Source organism: Periplaneta americana, chromosome 3 (genome assembly GCF_040183065.1).
Source record: "Periplaneta americana isolate PAMFEO1 chromosome 3, P.americana_PAMFEO1_priV1, whole genome shotgun sequence".
Taxonomy (NCBI): domain Eukaryota; kingdom Metazoa; phylum Arthropoda; class Insecta; order Blattodea; family Blattidae; genus Periplaneta; species Periplaneta americana.
In genome coordinates this window covers 27,338,679-27,361,226 of record NC_091119.1, presented here as the reverse complement: position 1 = coordinate 27,361,226, position 22,548 = coordinate 27,338,679, and the positions used below count along the sequence as shown (strand labels likewise).

General features: G+C 33.4%; 1 protein-coding gene across 4 annotated transcripts in view; it reads left to right on the top strand.

The window, feature by feature from the left end:
• The first annotated feature begins 5,409 nt into the window (after window positions 1-5,409).
• Window positions 5,410-22,548, top strand: part of LOC138695868 (metabotropic glutamate receptor 1-like) — a 1,249,477-nt gene continuing 1,232,338 nt past the window's right edge. For 2 of the 4 annotated variants that reach the window (XM_069820185.1, XM_069820186.1), the window contains exon 1: window positions 5,410-5,919. The gene's annotated coding sequence lies outside the window, so the exon portion shown is untranslated. Of the gene's footprint in view, window positions 5,920-11,106; window positions 11,888-22,548 lie in introns of those variants that run through there. The other 2 variants (XM_069820182.1, XM_069820183.1) reach the window with 1 other exon arrangement.

Genomic DNA, 22,548 nt, shown 5'->3' with positions numbered 1-22,548 from the left:
GCACTAACTCATCTAACAGTCCTTGTTCATGTCCACACAGCTGGCAGCTCTCGAATGCACCATCGTCACGTGACAGCAGTGTTGCCATTAATTTTTATTCAACCTATGTAGATTATTCGTACCAGGACATATAAATGAAAAATTGTGTCAAGTGAATGAGAGCAGTAATATAGACGTTTGTGGTGTCAGCGGAAGAAATAAAGGTAATGTGAGTCAACAGCTGGGAAAGGTTAAGGTGCACAAGAAAGACGATAGGGAAAAGAAAGAGGGGTTAGGAATAAGAAGTGAAAGTATTGAGAAGGTAAATAGAGCAGATAGAGGAAATAGGGCGGGGAGCAGCAAGGACAAACCATCATATAATCTAAGGAAATGGTATGTTAATGGATTAATTAAGTGTGCAGTGAATATGGATGAATAGTGTTTAAGTATGAGGAGAAGGGTCATGGTGAGTTTATTTAATTAGTGGGAATGAGTAGGACGTACTGTAAGGATAGTAAGAATAGAGGAGTTAAAAGTAAAAGTGGATAAGAAATCACAAAGGTCTAACCCTCTCGGAATGGATAGATGCCCTTAAAATGGTAGGCTATGTCGCTGTGGTCCGAGATGTACCGGCTAGAAGTCGGGATGGTATCCGCTGTAGGTGCTGTCTCAGCGAGATTGAAACTCTTCCCCATATCCTTGGCTTCTGCCCCTATAGTGAGGCCCTTCGCAACATCCATCACCATGCTGTCCGTTCTATGCTGGCCGAGGCACTGAAGGAAGTAGGGTTTACAGTCCATCAAGAGGTGCAGGGACTAGCCACACAAGGAAGTGTTCGGCGAATTAATATCATTGCCATTAAGAACAACTCGGCATACATTCTCGATCCCACCATGAGATTTGAGACACATGCAGATCAATCGCATGAGGTGGACAGTGAAAAGAAACGGATCTATGAACCAACAATCCCGTTCTATAAAGATAAATATAGCCTGTCCCACATTGATGTAATAGGTCTGATGGTGGAAGCACGAGGTACTATACCCTCCTTCTTTGCCAACAAATGTAAAAACCTGAGGCTAACACACAGCATTGTGAAGGAAATAGCTATTAGTACCATCTAAGGATCGGTTCAGATATTGAGAGATTACTTGTATGGGAGTGATAATGGAAATTTCAAGTTATCTTAACCGATGGCTGTTGATTGGTTTAGATATCAATGCCAATAAATTCGTACTATTATTTTTCTCGCGGTATATGGCATTCAAATCATTCTAACCTATCTGATGATATTTTCCCCCCCTTTTCTTAACTGTAAATGAGCACAAACGCTACTTAGGTGTAAATTTTTCTGACATTTTGTATATTCGATTCCCTAACCGTTTCAAATGTATATTATTTTACCTTTTAGGTGTGTTTCCAAATTATATGTAATACGCTTTGTCAAATCTGGTAACCTTTTCATAAGGGAAGCTAAATTTATTATTATATAGGCTAGATAGGTATCAGTAGGACAAAGAAGTAATATAGATAGATGTAAAGTAAATAATAGGGTGTAGCCTAGCTAAGACTATAATACAGTAAAATGATTGTAGTGTAATTGTAAATAAGTAGGGTCTGTGAGAACGCGGAGTAGTAAAAGAAATTATGTTTTTATTATGAAATAGGAATTAGTAGAAGGTAGGATTAGAAGGAAAGAAGGAATAGTTAATAAATGTAGAAATGTAGTAAGTGTGGTGAACGAACATGAAAGGCAGTGGATTAACAATGGAATGATGAATAGGTGTCGGTCATTAACATCGGGTAGTGTATAAGTTGTAAATAGTGTATGAACGGGACTGCTGGCCCGAATACTGAAATGTGAAGGGCTAGCAGGCCAGAGTTTAGAGCGAGAATAAACCATATATATCATATATAAATGAAAAAAACTCATCATTATCCCATTTTTTAAATTTCCATTTACTCTGTTTAACTAAACAGCAGAAAAACAGACGAACTACTAACGACAAACCTCAAGAATTTGCAGGTAAATTTTAAGCACCATATTTAAGAAATCCTGAAAAAAATGAAGTCTTAATGTTAAAAATTCGCAGAGCTTTAAAAAGGAGAACATAAAATGTCATTCTTATAAAATTGAACTTTGGTTTGGCTCTCATTATTCTGAGCGCCTCAAATGTAGGTGGACAAGAGCAGTTGTCGATAAGTGTGTGCTTTGTTGATAATCGCGGTAGTGAAGTGTTCGAGAATAATATTTTGAATTTACGCCCTTTCAAGAGCTGAGTGCTTTCAGTATAGCAAAAATGATTATTCTCAACTCTTTTGTTCGACAACGATATGACGGTTGTTCAGTTATTCCTAGTAGGAAACTTGGAGTCCAAGAGCTTATTATAAACCAGTATTCAAAAGCTCTGTTACTTCATTGCAATGTTCATAATTTAGATTTTATACCTATTTAATGATCTTAACATCGTTGCAGAAATTTAATGCTAGTAACTATTTTGGTATCGTAAAAGAAATACAGGGTGATCCGTTTGGGTATGGATAAAATAAAAACAACGTAACACATTTACTACTGAACTTCATTTGTTGAAACTTTGTGCATACAACACTGAAAGATGGGAGATTCCTCAGAGCTCAACATGACCCCCATTGCGCATCCTGCACAACTCATAACGGTGATGCAATTCAGCCCATGTCCGTTGTAACATAAGAGAGGTGATTTGTTGAAAAGCTTGAATAATTTTTACTCTCAGATCATCAATTTTCCTGGGTTTCTATGAATAAACAATGTCTTTAACAAAACCCCACACGAAGAAGTCATGAGGGGTTAGATCTGGGGAGTTTGGGAACCAAGCCAAGAGATAGCTGCTTCACGTACTGGGTTTCCCCTGTGACCTCTTGCATGTTTTTTAAACACAGAACCTGTTTCTACAAATGTTCGATACCACAACATTATGGAATCGTATTTAGGTACATTACGCACACCATACTCACGTCGAAATTCCCTTTGAACTCTTTTAACACTCTCAAATTTAGCATACCAAAGAACACATTGTAGACTACCCGCTGTTGATTTGTAGTAGCAATTTTAATAAAATCATCTACGATTTTCATTTGTCCTTTCAGATTATGCATTATTGATTGTCATATAATGGAAACTCCCATCTTTAAATCATAATATAACCAACAAGTCGACCTGGTTGGCGAGTTGGTATAGCGCTGTCCTTCTTTGCCCAAGGTTGCGGGTTCGATCCCGGGCCAGGTCGATGGCATTTAAGTGTGCTTAAATGCGACAGGCTCATGTCAGTAGATTTACTGGCATGTAAAAGAACTCCTGCGGGACAAAATTCCGGCATATCCGGCGACGCTGATATAACCTCTGCAGTTGCGAGCGTCGTTAAATAAAACATAACATTTATAACCAACAAGAAATTTTTCCTACTATCATAGTAGCCTTGTAATAATAAATTAATATTATTCATACCCAAATGGATCAGACTGTAGTTAAAAGTGTCAAAGCCCACTTAGAAGAATATTGATTCATAATGCATCTTTGTTCTGTGGAAATAGGTGGATTGCAAAGTATACTGTAACTCCACTCTTTTATTTTCTGAGAACAGCAAGCAAAGTTCTCCAGACCCTGACATTTGGTGGCGACACTTTATCAGTGCGCGTTATCTTCTACAGGGACATCATTTTATTTTTACTAACATTTCTAATATTAACCTGGCTATACCTTTGAATTAACTTTTGAGAATCGGAAACACCGTTTGCTACGCCCTTCCACGACTGGAGTTCGATGATACTGGCGTAAAATACAATTAATCACTTTACTAGGTATAGGAGGGAAGAAAAGTAGTTCATCCATTTACGTAAACTAGAAAATATCGCGATTTTGAGTTTGATAATTTTCATTAGGTTTTTGTTTAATCAAAATACAGTACTGTGTTAACAGTAAGTGTTTTTACTCACGAACTGAGCTATCCATTCGGTCGTATTCATTATGCAGTGTATATTACACTGTCTACAGCACATTAGCGTACAATTTAGAGAATGAAGTTAAATTGAAAAATAATCATAATGTGGATATTTAAACAGATTTTTGAAAATGGTGGCCGTTCATTTCGATACAGGCTTCAGTTCTTTTGTGCATATTATCGCACTGTAGACTAATTCCAATTACCAGTTTCGTCCTTCGTACTAGTAACTCATGTGAAATAATTCTGTACCTACTCTGTAAAAGAGTGCCTTACGTATTGTAAATTCAATCTTCACTTCTGCCCGATCCAAAAATATAAAATTACTCAGACATGCTATCTACTATCCATCCAAGTGGTGTTGTTGCAGGGTCGTAGAAAGGGGGGAAATCACGTGACAGTTAATTGCTTAACGAGACCCTTTTATTTAAGTTATTTTAAACAGTTTTATAATATTACGTAGATGTCCAATTCCTAACATAAATTTATGTTTTCAGAAAAGAGCTAAGACAGCCCAGCCACTGGCCTTTACAGAGGGGAACAGAAGCGGGGGGGGGGGACCGGGATGCGAAATAGGCAAACGTACGCGACAGTACCTGTGCGAAAAGATGATTTAATAATGAAAGCTCTTTCGTGACTGGAAAACGCGAACATATTTCTGGAACATGTGTCATATATAGAGGTATAACCTGATATGATTACCTATCTATCGAATTAATATTGTATTTAGAATTAATATTATATATTATTAATCTGTATTATGTTCATGGAACAAGCTGAGTCTAGTTGTATCAATATCACGAGGAAATGAAGTCGCCCGCATGAGTAGTCTGTAGTGCACGTGTATAAACAATCTTAAATCACGCACAGAGGGCCACAATAGCATTAACTCTCTCATCACAAGTAAGATGGTCAGAGTAAGCAGCACTCATGTGGTAAAATTAAAAGATGTTATCCATACATGCCTACTATTGGCTATTGATGACCTCATGGTTAAAAATACATCTACCCCTAATTGGATGCTAATGACCTCATAGGGTGGAGTTTTTCATTTCCTCGGATAATATAAGCATGAAATTCATTACCAGAGGGGCCTTTTGCTACTGGGAGCTCTACAGTTGAGTTCAGTGTTTGTATTTTGTATATGTTATAATAAATATACTCTACAATTTCTTCGAGTCATCATTTCGGGACTTAGGTTCCGAACGAACCCTAACATTTATAGTTTATGTGACTACATCACACATGCTATACTCACTAACTCAGTATTCGCGGCCTTGATTCTGTGTGGAGGACGATTGGAAGTTTACTAGTAGGGTGGGAGTGAAGTACATTCAAAAACTCAGGTACAATAAAAATTGAAGTAAAAATAAAATGATGTCCCTGTATTTTGTTCAGCCATAACATCTATGTTTTTCATGTCATTACAGATTATTGTCAAGTATTCCGTCCAATTGGAGCCAGTGGATGAAACTTTCTTCAGACCGTTCAAGTGGAACTTTACACGTTCAAGATGCAGTTGGTGGCTTTATTCGAATATTATGGAAAATGCACAGTCGAAATCTTCAATAATTTCGTTCTATATATTTCGAGTGACCTTAATATCGAACTAAGTATTCAGCGAAAAGTGTCCAGACAAGTGTCTCCATCTAATTATCCAGTAGGTTTTCAGAAACAGTTCAGATGTTCCATATTCATTCCCTATTTAGACTTCTTAATTACATAATTGAAGAGCATGCTACAGCATGAATCGTGGGACGGTCATTCAGCACTCTCCGTCGTGTTAAATCTTGGCTCCAACAGAGTGATGCACTTACTCTGAATTCGCTTGTGACCGCTGTGCGTTCGCTGTGAAAGACTGAACACTACGAAATAACATCTGTGGGTGAAGTCGTCAGTATGTCTTCTTTGCAGCCTCACCGACTTCAGCTAGTTTAAAAAAGGGAAGAGAATGAACACCGAGGTAAGTAATTTATTATAAAATTATTTTAATAGGTATCATCAGTATATTTTTGTGTGGCTTTACTTTGTTTATAATGTGATTTTTCTTTTTATTTTTATTATTGTATTTGTATTTGTACACCATAATTATATATAGCCTATATAGGGTGAAAGAGAAGGCCTCATGGCCTTAACTACGCCAGAATAAATGAGTAGATTTTATTTTAGTTGGTTATTTAACGACGCTGTATCAACTACTAGGTTTTTTTTAGCGTCGATGAAATTGGTGATAGCGAGATGGTATTTGGCGAGATGAGGCCGATGATTCGCCATAGATTACCTGGCATTCACCTTACGGTTGGGGGAAATCCCGGAAAAAACCCAACCAGGTAATCAGCCCAAGCGGGGATCGAACCCGCGCCCGAACGCAACTTCAGGCCGGCAGGCAAGCGACTTAACCGACTGAGCCACGCCGGTGGCATAGATAGATAGATAGATAGATAGATAGATAGATAGATAGATAGATAGATAGATAGATAGATAGATAGATAGATAGATAGATAGATAGATAGATAGATAGATTACAAAAGTAGATACATTAGATAGGTAGATAGATAGATAGATTAGAAAGGTAGATAGATTAGATAGGTAGAGAGATTAGACAGATAGATAGATAGATAGATAGATAGATAGATAGATAGATAGATAGATAGATAGATAGATAGATAGATAGATAGATAGATAGATAGATAGATGGGTGGGTGGGTGAGTGGCTGGATGGATGGATGGATGGATGAATGGATGGATAGATAGATAGATAGATAGATAGATAGATAGATAGATAGATAGATAGATAGATAGATAGATAGATAGATAGATAGATAGATTAGAAAAGTAGATACATTAGATAGCTAGATAGATAGATAGATAGATAGATAGATAGTAGATAGATAGATAGATTAGAAAATAGATAGATTAGATAGTAGATTAGATAGATAGAGAGATTAAACAGACAGACAGATATATAGATTAGAAAGGTAGATACATTAGATAGTAGATTAGATAGGTAGAGAGATTAGACAGACAAACAGACAGACAGATAGATAGATAGATAGATAGATAGATAGATAGATAGATAGATAGATAGATAGATAGATAGATAGATAGATAGATAGATAGATAGATAGATAGATAGATAGCTAGCTAGCTAGCTAGGTAGATAGATAGATAGATAGATAGATAGATAGATAGATAGATAGATAGATAGATAGATAGATAGATAGATAGATAGATAGATAGATGGATGGATGGATGGATGGATGGATGGATGGATGGATGGATGGATGGATGGATGGATGGATGGATGGATGGATGGATGGATGGATGGATGGATGGATGGATGGATGGATGGATGGATGGATGGATGGATGGATGGATGGATGGATGGATGGATGGATGGATGGATGGATGGATGGATGGATGGATGGATGGATGGATGGATGGATGGATGGATGGATGGATGGATGGATGGATGGATGGATGGATGGATGGATGGATGGATGGATGGATGGATGGATGGATGGATGGATGGATGGATGGATGGATGGATGGATGGATGGATGGATGGATGGATGGATGGATGGATGGATGGATGGATGGATGGATGGATGGATGGATGGATGGATGGATGGATGGATGGATGGATGGATGGATGGATGGATGGATGGATGGATGGATGGATGGATGGATGGATGGATGGATGGATGGATGGATGGATGGATGGATGGATGGATGGATGGATGGATGGATGGATGGATGGATGGATGGATGGATGGATGGATGGATGGATGGATGGATGGATGGATGGATGGATGGATGGATGGATGGATGGATGGATGGATGGATCGATGGATGGATAGATAGATAGATAGATAGATAGATAGATAGATAGATAGATAGATAGATAGATAGATAGATAGATAGATAGATAGATAGATAGATAGATAGATAGATAGATAGATAGATAGATAGATAGATAGATAGATAGATAGATAGATAGATAGATAGATAGATAGATAGATAGATAGATAGATAGATAGATAGATAGATAGATAGATAGATAGATAGATAGATAGATAGATAGATAGATAGATAGATAGATAGATAGATAGATAGATAGATAGATAGATAGATAGATAGATAGATAGATAGATAGATAGATAGATAGATAGATAGATAGATAGATAGATAGATAGATAGATAGATAGATAGATAGATAGATAGATAGATAGATAGATAGATAGATAGATAGATAGATAGATAGATAGATAGATAGATAGATAGATAGATAGATAGATAGATAGATAGATAGATAGATAGATAGATAGATAGATAGATAGATAGATAGATAGATAGATAGATAGATAGATAGATAGATAGATAGATAGATAGATAGATAGATAGATAGATAGATAGATAGATAGATAGATAGATAGATAGATAGATAGATAGATAGATAGATAGATAGATAGATAGATAGATAGATAGATAGATAGATAGATAGATAGATAGATAGATAGATAGATAGATAGATAGATAGATAGATAGATAGATAGATAGATAGATAGATAGATAGATAGATAGATAGATAGATAGATAGATAGATAGATAGATAGATAGATAGATAGATAGATAGATAGATAGATAGATAGATAGATAGATAGATAGATAGATAGATAGATAGATAGATAGATAGATAGATAGATAGATAGATAGATAGATAGATAGATAGATAGATAGATAGATAGATAGATAGATAGATAGATAGATAGATAGATAGATAGATAGATAGATAGATAGATAGATAGATAGATAGATAGATAGATAGATAGATAGATAGATAGATAGATAGATAGATAGATAGATAGATAGATAGATAGATAGATAGATAGATAGATAGATAGATAGATAGATAGATAGATAGATAGATAGATAGATAGATAGATAGATAGATAGATAGATAGATAGATAGATAGATAGATAGATAGATAGATAGATAGATAGATAGATAGATAGATAGATAGATAGATAGATAGATAGATAGATAGATAGATAGATAGATAGATAGATAGATAGATAGATAGATAGATAGATAGATAGATAGATAGATAGATAGATAGATAGATAGATAGATAGATAGATAGATAGATAGATAGATAGATAGATAGATAGATAGATAGATAGATAGATAGATAGATAGATAGATAGATAGATAGATAGATAGATAGATAGATAGATAGATAGATAGATAGATAGATAGATAGATAGATAGATAGATAGATAGATAGATAGATAGATAGATAGATAGATAGATAGATAGATAGATAGATAGATAGATAGATAGATAGATAGATAGATAGATAGATAGATAGATAGATAGATAGATAGATAGATAGATAGATAGATAGATAGATAGATAGATAGATAGATAGATAGATAGATAGATAGATAGATAGATAGATAGATAGATAGATAGATAGATAGATAGATAGATAGATAGATAGATAGATAGATAGATAGATAGATAGATAGATAGATAGATAGATAGATAGATAGATAGATAGATAGATAGATAGATAGATAGATAGATAGATAGATAGATAGATAGATAGATAGATAGATAGATAGATAGATAGATAGATAGATAGATAGATAGATAGATAGATAGATAGATAGATAGATAGATAGATAGATAGATAGATAGATAGATAGATAGATAGATAGATAGATAGATAGATAGATAGATAGATAGATAGATAGATAGATAGATAGATAGATAGATAGATAGATAGATAGATAGATAGATAGATAGATAGATAGATAGATAGATAGATAGATAGATAGATAGATAGATAGATAGATAGATAGATAGATAGATAGATAGATAGATAGATAGATAGATAGATAGATAGATAGATAGATAGATAGATAGATAGATAGATAGATAGATAGATAGATAGATAGATAGATAGATAGATAGATAGATAGATAGATAGATAGATAGATAGATAGATAGATAGATAGATAGATAGATAGATAGATAGATAGATAGATAGATAGATAGATAGATAGATAGATAGATAGATAGATAGATAGATAGATAGATAGATAGATAGATAGATAGATAGATAGATAGATAGATAGATAGATAGATAGATAGATAGATAGATAGATAGATAGATAGATAGATAGATAGATAGATAGATAGATAGATAGATAGATAGATAGATAGATAGATAGATAGATAGATAGATAGATAGATAGATAGATAGATAGATAGATAGATAGATAGATAGATAGATAGATAGATAGATAGATAGATAGATAGATAGATAGATAGATAGATAGATAGATAGATAGATAGATAGATAGATAGATAGATAGATAGATAGATAGATAGATAGATAGATAGATAGATAGATAGATAGATAGATAGATAGATAGATAGATAGATAGATAGATAGATAGATAGATAGATAGATAGATAGATAGATAGATAGATAGATAGATAGATAGATAGATAGATAGATAGATAGATAGATAGATAGATAGATAGATAGATAGATAGATAGATAGATAGATAGATAGGCAGGCAGACAGTCATATAGATAGATAAAGTGAAATAATCCTGCAGGTTTCAGCAGACTGGCCTTTTTAACCATATGGTTACTTTCATGGTTTTCCATTTAATAACACTGAAAAATATATAGGTTAATTACTGTAAGAATCTGAAATTTAATAAAAATTGGTTTGCAGTGTGTATCAGCATCGTTAAACAACCAACTAAAAGAACAACAGCTACTACTACTACTACTACTACTACTACCACTACTTTCATACCACTTATACTTGTAGAAAGGATCGAACCCGAGTCTACTGGAATTCTATCATGTGCTGCTACTTGAGTAACGAAGTACGACTATTTTTTAATTACAATTGGGAACATCCCATTTGAATTCAGATCTAAGTTTACCGTGATGCACAGATGGATGCAAAACAGACATCGAGGCTTCAAAACCACCTGTGAAGCAATGCAACGATACTGCGCAGGGGCGAGTTGCGTTCTGTCATTTGGCAGTGTTTTGTTCCCTTCCCCTCTTCTCCAAGTTGAGCGCCGAGCGTGAGTTCTCACTCAGTAGCGTCTCGGCGTCGGCTCTAGTAGGACGCTGGGAGCTGACGCTGGTCTGTCTGGGTCGAAGCCTCGTTGTTACGCACAGTCATGCCTGCCCTGCGTCGGGCACGTGTTCAAATCCTCTGCAATTTTGTATCATTCTCTGAGGACGCGAAGAATTTCGCACGTATCAATTATGGAATTCAATTCGTTGTATCATTTCGTAATTAATTTACAGAACAAAGATTTCAGTACATTGACGTTTTGATTTGAAAATGTTCACGGAATTGAATTTTACGGTTGTATTTTGACGAACAAACACACAAAAATGAATCAAGTTTTTAAGACGTTTGATCCAAATTATGAATCATTAAAAACCTAAATATATTCTAAACAATTTAATCGCTAACTTTAAAACTATTTTTGTGTGCTTCTTTCTACTTTTAAGACTGTTAAAATGACAAAAATTTCTAATCAGAGTATATCTAAATATTTGTAAGAGTGATACAATTTAAGAAAATTCACAACTACTTAACAGAGAACGGCTTGGCTCTCCTCACAGCCTGGTAGCATGCGCGCGCTTCCAGGATAAAACTAAATTGAGCATCCAGTAGTCACATTGGCAGCTCTTACTGTACATGGCAGATAAGAGTTAGCACTTGAATGGTTTGCGTGTGATCCGTCAAAAGAATTAGCTGTTCTTCTCGTTATACGTCATCGACCATCCTTTCTACGTCTGACGTAAAAAACAACCATTCAACGTCCGAAGGCCACTCCCCTCTAGCAAAGTATTGTTACTGCCATTGAGGATGCCTTCAAAGTAAGTACCAGTAGACATTACTCTGAGGCTTTTCTCTTACAAATGCTAGTTTTTCACTCACTTGAACAGGTGTAAGAAGATCTTTTGAGTGATGTGATGTGCGGAATATCGTTACTTATTTCTCGTAGTATGAGAGGACTTCAAATTTTTAAGTGTTGACAGTCGAAATCTTCAATTTTTCTTAGTACTATAGTAATATTTGATGACATAATATAAATAGGTTCTGGCTTCATGCCAGAGTTGTCAAGTTTGCAGCTGGAAACTTGTCTGTCATTGTTTAATGACTACAGCGCTTTCTGAACCTCATTATTCAGCTCTATTTTTTTTTAAATAATTATTATCGTTAAGAAAGTAATTTTGTTATCTGTAATAAATGACGGAGCATTTTGTGACTAATGAAGTACTTGTTTCTTTGCGATGTCTACATTCAATATTTTTATACATAACTTTGAATATAAATACTTGATTTTAATTACGAAGGCTAAACAATGCTATAAGTTAGTCCAACTACACGGTTTTCACATCCTTCCTTAACAAGAGAGTGAAATAAATCGTCCGGCCTTAATTAAGGATGACCACGAGGATCCGGAAATTAATAGAAAATAAATGTATTTAATTAAATATGAATATTGTTATGAAAATAAAATGTAATAATTAAGCACCATTGATTATATCAATTGTAAAATAAAATCGTATAAGATGACTTTAAAATTATAGGTACTTATAAATAAAAGATTTTATTTAAAAATTAGCATATCCTTAATTAAGGCCTTCTGAGTGGTATAAATGAAACTGTATAATCTGCAGGGAATCTTTAAGAATTTGCGAGATGATTTTTTGAATTTCAAAAGATGGTATTGATAATTGTCTTAAAAAATTAAATGTAAATTTTGGTAAAGTACTCCGAGAACCAAAAAAATAAACCTGTCACTGACCAATTGAAGAGAAGGATGTTATACTTGGCACTAAGGTAGGGAATACAAGGCTCATAAATGGCCCTCTTTTCCTGATCAACCTGATGAGCTTGGTTTAGATCTCTCTCCATGCGTATAGTTGGATCTATGATAATAGCCTTTTGTTGTTGCCTGTTTATTGCTATTATATCCGCTCTTCTGTGAGAGTCGTCTGTCATTGCTTTGTTTACGATATTTTTACTGCGAAATTTGTATGCTATTTCTTAATTCGCATTTTGTATCCATCATAAATTAATGCTATTCTGACGATTATTACATTTGACATATTATACTGTATAATTTAAATCAATGTTTATGCACAATTAAATAAATTAACAGCCGAAAATAAATTTTAGCTTTCAAATAAATTCAAAATTCGCGATATCTCTTATGATAATCACGCTGTCTTAATTTCTGTGTCGATTTTATTTTCAAAATAAAATCTATTACTTGTTACACGAATTGTTGCAAACGGTGGAATCGTAACTCAAGTAATAATAATAATAATAATGATAATAATAATAATTTATTTATTCATTCATTTATTGATATTTATGTGCTGGACAACAGCCATAGGCCAATAAAAGTCCAGCACAGTGATACAAATAATGCAATAAAATGGACAACTATGGTACACATTACATAATAGAGATAACAACAAAATAAAGAACATAGGTTACAATGATTATTTTACATGAATTAATACTATTATATTTCATGGAAAGGAGTTGATTCATACAAAAGTATTACCAATATGTGTAGAAAGATAATGCAATTAATATTAGCAAAGACATTGCCATGTCCTAATACTTCTATACATTGAATGGATCGAAATCGCCTACATGTAAGTTAGCATGTTTAATACATCTGGAGACCGGCGAGGAAGATTTAGAATTTCTAATGTAGAAGAGTTTGTGATGTCTCATGTCCTTCATAGGAATTCGAAGGCTGACACTGTTTAAGAAAGATTGACAAGTAATGTCACCTTTAAGGACCTTACATAAGAATAAGTAATCGAGATCATAACAATAATAATAATAATAATAATAATAATAATAAAATACATTTATTGCTAAAACAAAGATACACCTGCATATTTTTTATATACAAATCTCTCTGACATTCCCAGAAAGAGTATATACTCGTGCTCTGGGACACTCCATAAAATTTTAACATAATATTTTATTAATCAGCAGAATAAGAAGTAAAAAAAGAAAAACACAGATATTACAATAATTGGAATTTTATATTTTCTCTCTAAGCAATAATTTTTAATTGCTTTTTTAAAATAAGGAGCATTAGCAAATTGTATGTTTGGGAATTTAGCTATTATATTGTTATAAAGCCTTGGACTGAAGTTGCTACTGTGATAGAGAGAATATCATCGAAATGATAGCCGTCCAAATCTTGGATTTAAAATATCGGCATCCTAATCAATTCAAATGAACAAAAAAGAAAATGTAAATTAATGTTAAAAAATACATAATGAAATTTTAAAAAAGAATATTCTGCGACAAGATGTGGTGGCTATCAAAACGATAAAAATGTATTGAAAATAAATAATATACATTGAATATTATAAAGATGAATGGAGTTAGTGATTGATGATGTTCAGTGAAGACTTTAAAATGGTTGATGCAATTGTCTGAAGAGTCTTATCAGGAACCTTTAATTTTCTGAGGATCTCCAATGTAAATTTGGGAATTGTTCCTCGCGCACCAAACATAAGTCCAATGACATTCCAATCTTGAATATTATATTTATGACTGAGATCATCACAGCATGGAAGGTAAATAGCGCGTTTCTCTTCATGTATCTTCATGTAAGCTACAGTTGTGGTACATTTAGGTTCTGTCAAGCATATGTTGGCTGATTCTTTAGTTTTATATTTATGTGAATACAAATGAAATATATTTCGGTTTTTGTGTACGAAGTTCAAAAGACACTGGTATAAATTTGATGGATATCAAATACTTTAAAATTCAGAATACAAGTTGTATATAAGACGTGTAACTCAGTAAATCTGCAGAATTAGAGGAACCAACGTTTTTATTTATATCCTAACGTACACAAAATGTGTTTGTTCTAGTTTTATTTATGGTGATGAAAGTGTTTACGAAGAGTTAGTGAAATGACAATCGGAAGTATGTCAAAACTGTCTTTTTCTATAAAAATAATTCCAATTGAACTCGCGATCTCAGGTACAGGAAGTTGATATACTGTAATAAGATCGATAAAATTACAGTATCACATTTTAACATATAGAACTATTGTCTGAAAGTATATTCGCACTTAATTTGATCAAAGTTTTATTTTGTTATAATAGTAACAATGTTTATATATATATATATATATATTATTTAAGGAATCTACGCAAGTGAAGTATTTAGGAATTATAATTGATCAGCATTTAAGGTGGAATAAACATGTTTCTTTTTTATGTAACAGACTTCGTAAAACAATTTATAAAATTGTAATTCTACGCTCTTTCATCCCTACAAATATTCTGCGTTTAGTTTATTTAGATTTGGTTCAATCTGTCATCCAGTATGGTATAATCGGATGGGGAGGAGCAACAAAATTTATACTTTCTCCGCTCATAAGCGGATAATTCAAATTTGCTCAAACAATTCAATTGATTATCCAACAAATTTGATTTATTCCGATTTTAATGTTTTCCAAATTGAACAAATATATAAATGTACATTATTAAGATATTATTATAAAAATCGCCTGAGATATAAAGAACAATATGTGTTTTCTATCAGAAGAAATTTGACATGTCCTTTAGCTGAACCTAATGTTATATAATCACTGGAATTAATCATAGACAGAGTTACGGACCGAGGTTATACAACTCTATTTTGATAATAAATCTTGACCTAGGTTATTTTGAGTTTAATAAATTTAAGAAAAAGTTAAGCAAATTATTTAGTCCATTTTCCTTTTTCTTAATTTTTTATATACTATTCATTCATTCATTCATTCATTCATTCATTCATTCATTCATTCATTCATTCATTCATTCATTCATTCATTCATTCTAACTTATATTCTATTCTTGACTTGATTCTATATTTTTATCTTCGTAATTATCCTTGTTTTGTAATAATTGTATTAGTTTTGTAATTTTACTGAATCTTTATTATGTCCTTTAGTACAAAATAATTATTTGTAGGAACCACCCCCGAACACGAGCTAGTTAAAATGGTTGTGCATTAAGTAAATAATATGTATTTATTTTGTATTTTATGTAGCAGTAAATAATAAATATTTATTTTAATAGTTTAAAGCACAAGAATCCTTAATGAAACTGTTTAAGACATATTTAATTATCTAAGAGAAAGAAAAAATGAATATGGTAGGTAGTAGGATATAGGGTTATTTATTAGAAAGTAACTAATGCGTTGAAACTAATATAACTGTCAAACAAACTGAAATAAGCGGCTATGAATGTGCTAAGTATGTAACGAACAGTTGGATCTCTTTTCATAATCAGCTTGCTTCAATTCAAATGCCATTTGCAGTTTTAAGGATACAGTTTCAGAAATTTGCCTAATATCTTGAAACAGTGTTGTAAGACATTTGCTAACATATTAGCACTTGACTAACAATGGGTTTTCTTTCAATTAATTAATTTAGAAATCTTCTCACTATTCGTGAGCTGCCACAAGGGACAAAGAGTACTTAACCATATAAATGTTTACAAGTTCAGTGAATCATTAATTTTGTTTTACAATCAAACTCCTACAAGTACATAGCTGCAAATACATTTTGTGATTGGTGGAAATATACCTAGTTTTAGAGAGGCAAGTGTTACAAAAAAGTAAAGAATGCTAGTGAACTTGGTTTCATTTCGAATATAAATGATGCTTCAGGAGAGCAATTGACCCTTTCAATGCAGCTAAAGTTACAATCGGAATAATAGATGTAGGTATTCCAAGCCTCTTAAACACATCTTTCATGAAGAGAGTAGCGGTACCTCTTGCTCCAACCAGAAGTCCGATTACTTCAAGCTCTTCTAGCTGGTACTTTTTGAGGTAATATGGAATGGTAGGATTGTAGATATTCTTTTTTTCCTTATGCACTTCTGCTGGCTGTTCCTCATTCGTTTCGAAACGCACAGTGGGATCAATTATGAATCCAGATCTTGTAGATTCCTTGAAAACTATTATATCTATGCACAGTGTACTGCCAGTGACGGAGAAACCATGTACTTCTTCAAAGGTGTTGTAATCGGCATGTTTAAGGGCAGTGGCTATAATTGATCGTACTTGGTGGTGTCTAGCGTTTTGTAGAGCTTCGCCGTTCGGACAGGATCCCAGGACGTGTGCAAAAGTTTCAACCTCGTTGTGGCAATGCCTACAACGGTTGAAAATGTTTAATTCAATAAAATCAGATTATAGAATGCTACAGGTAAATTTCAGTGTGTGTTTTCTTTGCACTGCAACAGATTTTATGACATTTATTTGAAAATTGAATTTTCACCAATTTAAGTGTTAATGAAGAGGAATTTTTTAAATGAACAATAGTAGCAAGTAAATGAAATACTGTTTGCCTTTTTAATTTGTTTTGATTAATATAATCAATAGCCATTCCAATTATCATCACATCGTATAATGTTATCCGTTCTTCGTCTCATGGAAATCACCAACCCATTTGTATAGCATCATACCAATCATTCTATAGTATTTCCATAAATTTTGTAACTCCTGGAGTCTTGTGTTATGCATGATGTCATTCACCGTACGTTGAACTTCAGCCCAATCATTTTCCAACAGGTTGAGATTAGGACTTTTCGGAATCCAAGGGACGAGTGAAATACCACCTTCATGAGTCTGAAACCATCTCTGACACAACAAAGATGAGTTGATGGAATAATTGTCCTGTTGAAAAAATATGGATGGATATTCGTAATATTCTTGTGAAAACGCGATGCGATCTATTCTATGTTTACGATCCAATATAGTATTTATACGTGCAGGGAAGATAAAAAATTCTTCTAGAATGTTCTATAATACTCAAGAGAAATGAACAACATGTTTATAACATTTCGCTGTAAAATGGGCTCAATGTTTTATTTCTGTAGGTTACATATACCGTTATTGCTCTAAAAGTTTGTTTTTGGTTCGATTAGCTCGGTATATACCTGCAACTCAGAGTTTAAATACCTTCTTCCCCAGGACGACATGTGGAGTGGGGTATGTAGATATATTGCCAACATAATATCTCACAGAGTTCACTTCCACATTATTTCATAGGACAAAAGTTTTGCGAGCTAGTGTACATGGCATGAAAACTACAACCAGTGGTGGTTCGTGCACTAACATTGATTTCTTCATCAACCCCGCGAATAAAAATAGCAAGCTTTGCTGTATCAGTAATGCCACTACTCTCATCAAAAGCCAATAAAAATTATGTACAAATTTTCTTGCTTTTTTTAAATATTCCTCAATGAACACAATCTCCTGAATTCTCTTCTGGATATTTAGTCGAGAAATGCGCAGTTTTTTCAAAATTAACTAACAACTTTCATTGGACAAATTATTTCAGCTACCTTGATCATTACACTTTTATAAAACTCTCCTTCGTTGGAAGGCTTATGAGAACGAGCTATTTCATTCGCTACTAGATAGCTGGCTTCCTTACATTTATTTATGTCATCTTTCTCTTCATGACGATGATTGAAGGCTGATTTCAATTCTTGAAGTTTAATAGCTTACTTCATTACTACACTAGCACGTAATATTCAATGAATTTCTCTGTATTATTATTATTATTATTATTATTATTATTATTATTATTATTATTATTATTATTAAATCAATAACTAGTAAATAACTGATAATAGTCATAAAAATATTAAAAAAATAAATTAAAATGGAGATATGGCGTAGTAATTATTTTATCATGCAAGGGAAGATGTAGGCCTATACAGGGTGTTTAAAAAATACGGGGCATAATTTCAGGTATGTATTTCTCACATGTAGACAATCAAAATAGTTCATTACAACATGTGTCCGGAAATGCTTTATTTCCGAGTTATGGCCTTCACAAAATTGAAATTCACCGGAACCATACCTCATGTTTTAGAAGACACTCCACTGATCAATCGTCAACACATTCACTTCTTGCATGATGGCACTCCTGCACACTTCAGTCGTACGGCTCGCCGGTACTTGGATCGAAGGTTTCCTGATCGATGGATAGGTAGAGGTGGTCCAATTGCTTGGTCTCCACGCTCACCTGATCTGAACTCTCTCGATTTCTACTTGTGGGGCCATTTAAAGTCATTGGTTTATTCGTCTCCGGTGCCTGATTTGGAATCCCTTCGGAATCGAATTGTGGCATGTTCTGAGGACATACGCAATGCTCCTGGAGTTTGGGATCGTGTTCGCAGGTCAATGAGATATCGATGTGAGGTCTGTATTCAAGCAGGAGGTGGACATTTTGAACATCTTCTGTAATGACAACGACCTGCGGAAAGAAAAACGTTTCTGTGAATTTCAATGTTGTGAAGGCCATAACTCGGAAATGAAGCATTTCCGGACACATGTTGTAACGAACTATTTTGATTGTCTACATGTGGGAAATACATACCTGAAATTATGCCCCGTATTTTTGAAACACCCTGTATATTGAGGCACGTATATAAGAATAATGGTAACACTTGCTGATAAATTTATTTATTATTTATTCTAGCCATAGAAAATGTCTTTCTTTCTCGCAGAGAGTAATAACATAAGATCGCAGCGCCGCTGTTTACGTTCCACATACAAAATGGTCACCTAGTACTGTGGGGAGCTTACGAGAAAGTCTCTGCGAGGTGTATTTTAATTTGCTGGAAAACAGCCATTGGCCAATAAAAGTCCAGCACAGTGATACAATTAATACATTAAGGGGAATTGGACGTTATCGCATGCAAAGTAATGGTAAAAATAGCCTATCTTGAAGCAGTCATAAATGTAATACTATTTATCACAGCTCTTTCATTTTTTTCATGATATATGTATACACATTAAGCTTTAAAATGAAAGAGGAATGGTTAATCTAGTGTAAATCTTACCCTTAAATTAATTTTTTTAATTTAAACATATTTTTTATATAAATTCACTACATACCTGTGATTAGGTACACTCTATTCACTTATCATAGCACACATTGAATTACAATTTTTGGCCACTTACTGCTAGTAGATACTAAAACATACCCTACTAAAATTATTAAAATATCTGTAATATTATGGGCATAGGGCTTATACTAATCTTCGTCATTTTTTTATTTTACTGACGGTGATGATTGCTATAAGCCCTATGCCCATAATGTTACAGATACATGAATAATTTTAGTAGAATATGTTTTAGTATCTATTAGCAGTAAGTGGTCAAATTTTCAATTCAATATGTGCTATAATAAGTGAATAGAGTGTACCTAATCACAGACATGTAGTGAATTTATAAAAAGAGATGTGCTTAATTAAAAAAAATAATTTAAGGATAGAGATTTACTCTAGAGTAACCATTCTTTTTCATTTTATAGCGTAATATGTATACACACATAGCTAACAAAAATGAAAGATCTCTGATAAATAGTATTATATTTATGAACTGCTTGAAGATAGGCTACTTTTACCATTATGTTGCATGCGATTATGACCAACTCCCCTTAAAATGAACAACTATGATACAAATTAAATACTTGAGTTAACAACAAAATAAAGAACATAGATTATAATAATTAATTTACAAGAATAAATTAATACTATAAAATATTAGGGAAAGGAGTTGATTCTTACTACCAATTTGTGTATAAGGATTATGCAAATAATATTAGCAAAGACATTGCCATGTTCTAATACTTCTATACATTGAATGGATCGAAATCGCCAACATGTAAGTTAGCATGTTTAATACATCTGGAGACCGGCGAGGAAGATTTAGAATTTCTAATATAGAAGAGTTTGTGATGTCTCATGTCCTTCATAGGAATACGAAGGCTGACTCTGTTTAAGAAAGATTGACAATTAATGTCAACTTTAAGGACCTTAGATAAGAATAAGTAATCGAGATCATGACGTCTGGCATACAGGCTTCGACATTTAAAGTGCTCGCCTTTTTTATCATAGTTATACCCAGAGTTATTAGGCAGGAATCTGTACGAACATAATGAAATAAATTTCCTTTGAATATTTTCCAGTTTTGCCGAATGAGTACTAGTAATAGAGTTCCAAACTACAGATGCATATTCGAGTTCCGATCTCACTAATGTATAGTATAGTATTAAAAGAGAGTCAGGTGTTGAAAAAGAATAAGTAATTGACCGAATTATTCCTAAAATTCTTATTTCATGGTTATAAATATAATCAATGTGATTGTGAAAATATAATTTATTGTCAATTAATACACCGAGGTCTCTAATACAATCTTTTCTGTTAATTAATACATTTTTTTAGATGATAGTTATATTTTAGTGTAGAGGTTTTCCTTGAAAATTATATTACGTAAGTTTTGGATAATAATAATAACAATAATAATAATAATAATAATAATAATAATAATAATAATAATAATAATACCTGTGTGGTGTAGTCACATAAACTGTAAATGTTAGGGTTCGTTCGGAACCTAAGTCCCGAAATGATGACTCGAAGAAATTGTAGAGTATATTTATTATAATATATACAAAATACAAATACTGAGCTCAACTGTAGAGCTCCCAGTAGCAAAAGGCCCCTCTGGTAATGAATTCCATGCTTATATTATCCGAGGAAATGAAAAACTCCACCCTATGAGGTCATCGGCAGCCAATTAGATTCAGAACCATATGGTCATTACCTCCCCATGAGGTCATTAGCATCCAATTAGTGGTAGATGTATTTTTAACCATGAGGTCATTAATAGCCAATTGTAGGCATGCATGGATAACATCTTTTAAGTTTATCACATGAGTGCTGCTTACTCTGACCATCTTACTTGTGATGAGAGAGTTAATGCTATTGTGGCCCTCTGCGCGTGATTTAAGATTGTTTATACACGTGCACTACAGACTACTCATGCGGGCGACTTCATTTCCTCGTGATATTGATACAACTAGATTCAGCTTGTTCCATGAACATAATACAGATTAATAATATATAATATTAATTCTAAATACAATATTAATTCGATAGATAGGTAATCATATCTGGTTATGCCTCTATATATGACACCTGTTATACCTGTGTATTCAGCGTAATCCCTGTAATATCGTTTCTATATACTACTACTAATTGAACCGTTGAGCAAAGCAACATATTACATTTTCTCCGACAGTACAGTGAATAAATTCCTCTTCTCATTCTGTACGAAACGTTCTTTCCTGCTCGTAGAGAGACAGAGGGTTTGTAGAGCGACATGGTACCGACACTGATACCTTCAGTACGTGAGCGAGACAGAGAGCAATGTACAGGAAACTCCCCTTACCAGTATGAATGTCTTTGATTACACGATGCAATCACGATACCCAGTTTGGTCACCGTTGGTTTAGAGGAAGCTAAATCATTTTTTATTAAAGCAGGTAAAGAGGAGTAAATATTGTTCCTGCAAGTAAAATATTATTTTAATTATATGCAGAGAAAAATCTGTTTTAACCATTCACGTTCGGTATAATAAATGCGTAAAGTGCTATAATAAATTGCTGTATACGTTGCGTTATACCTTATTTCCATAG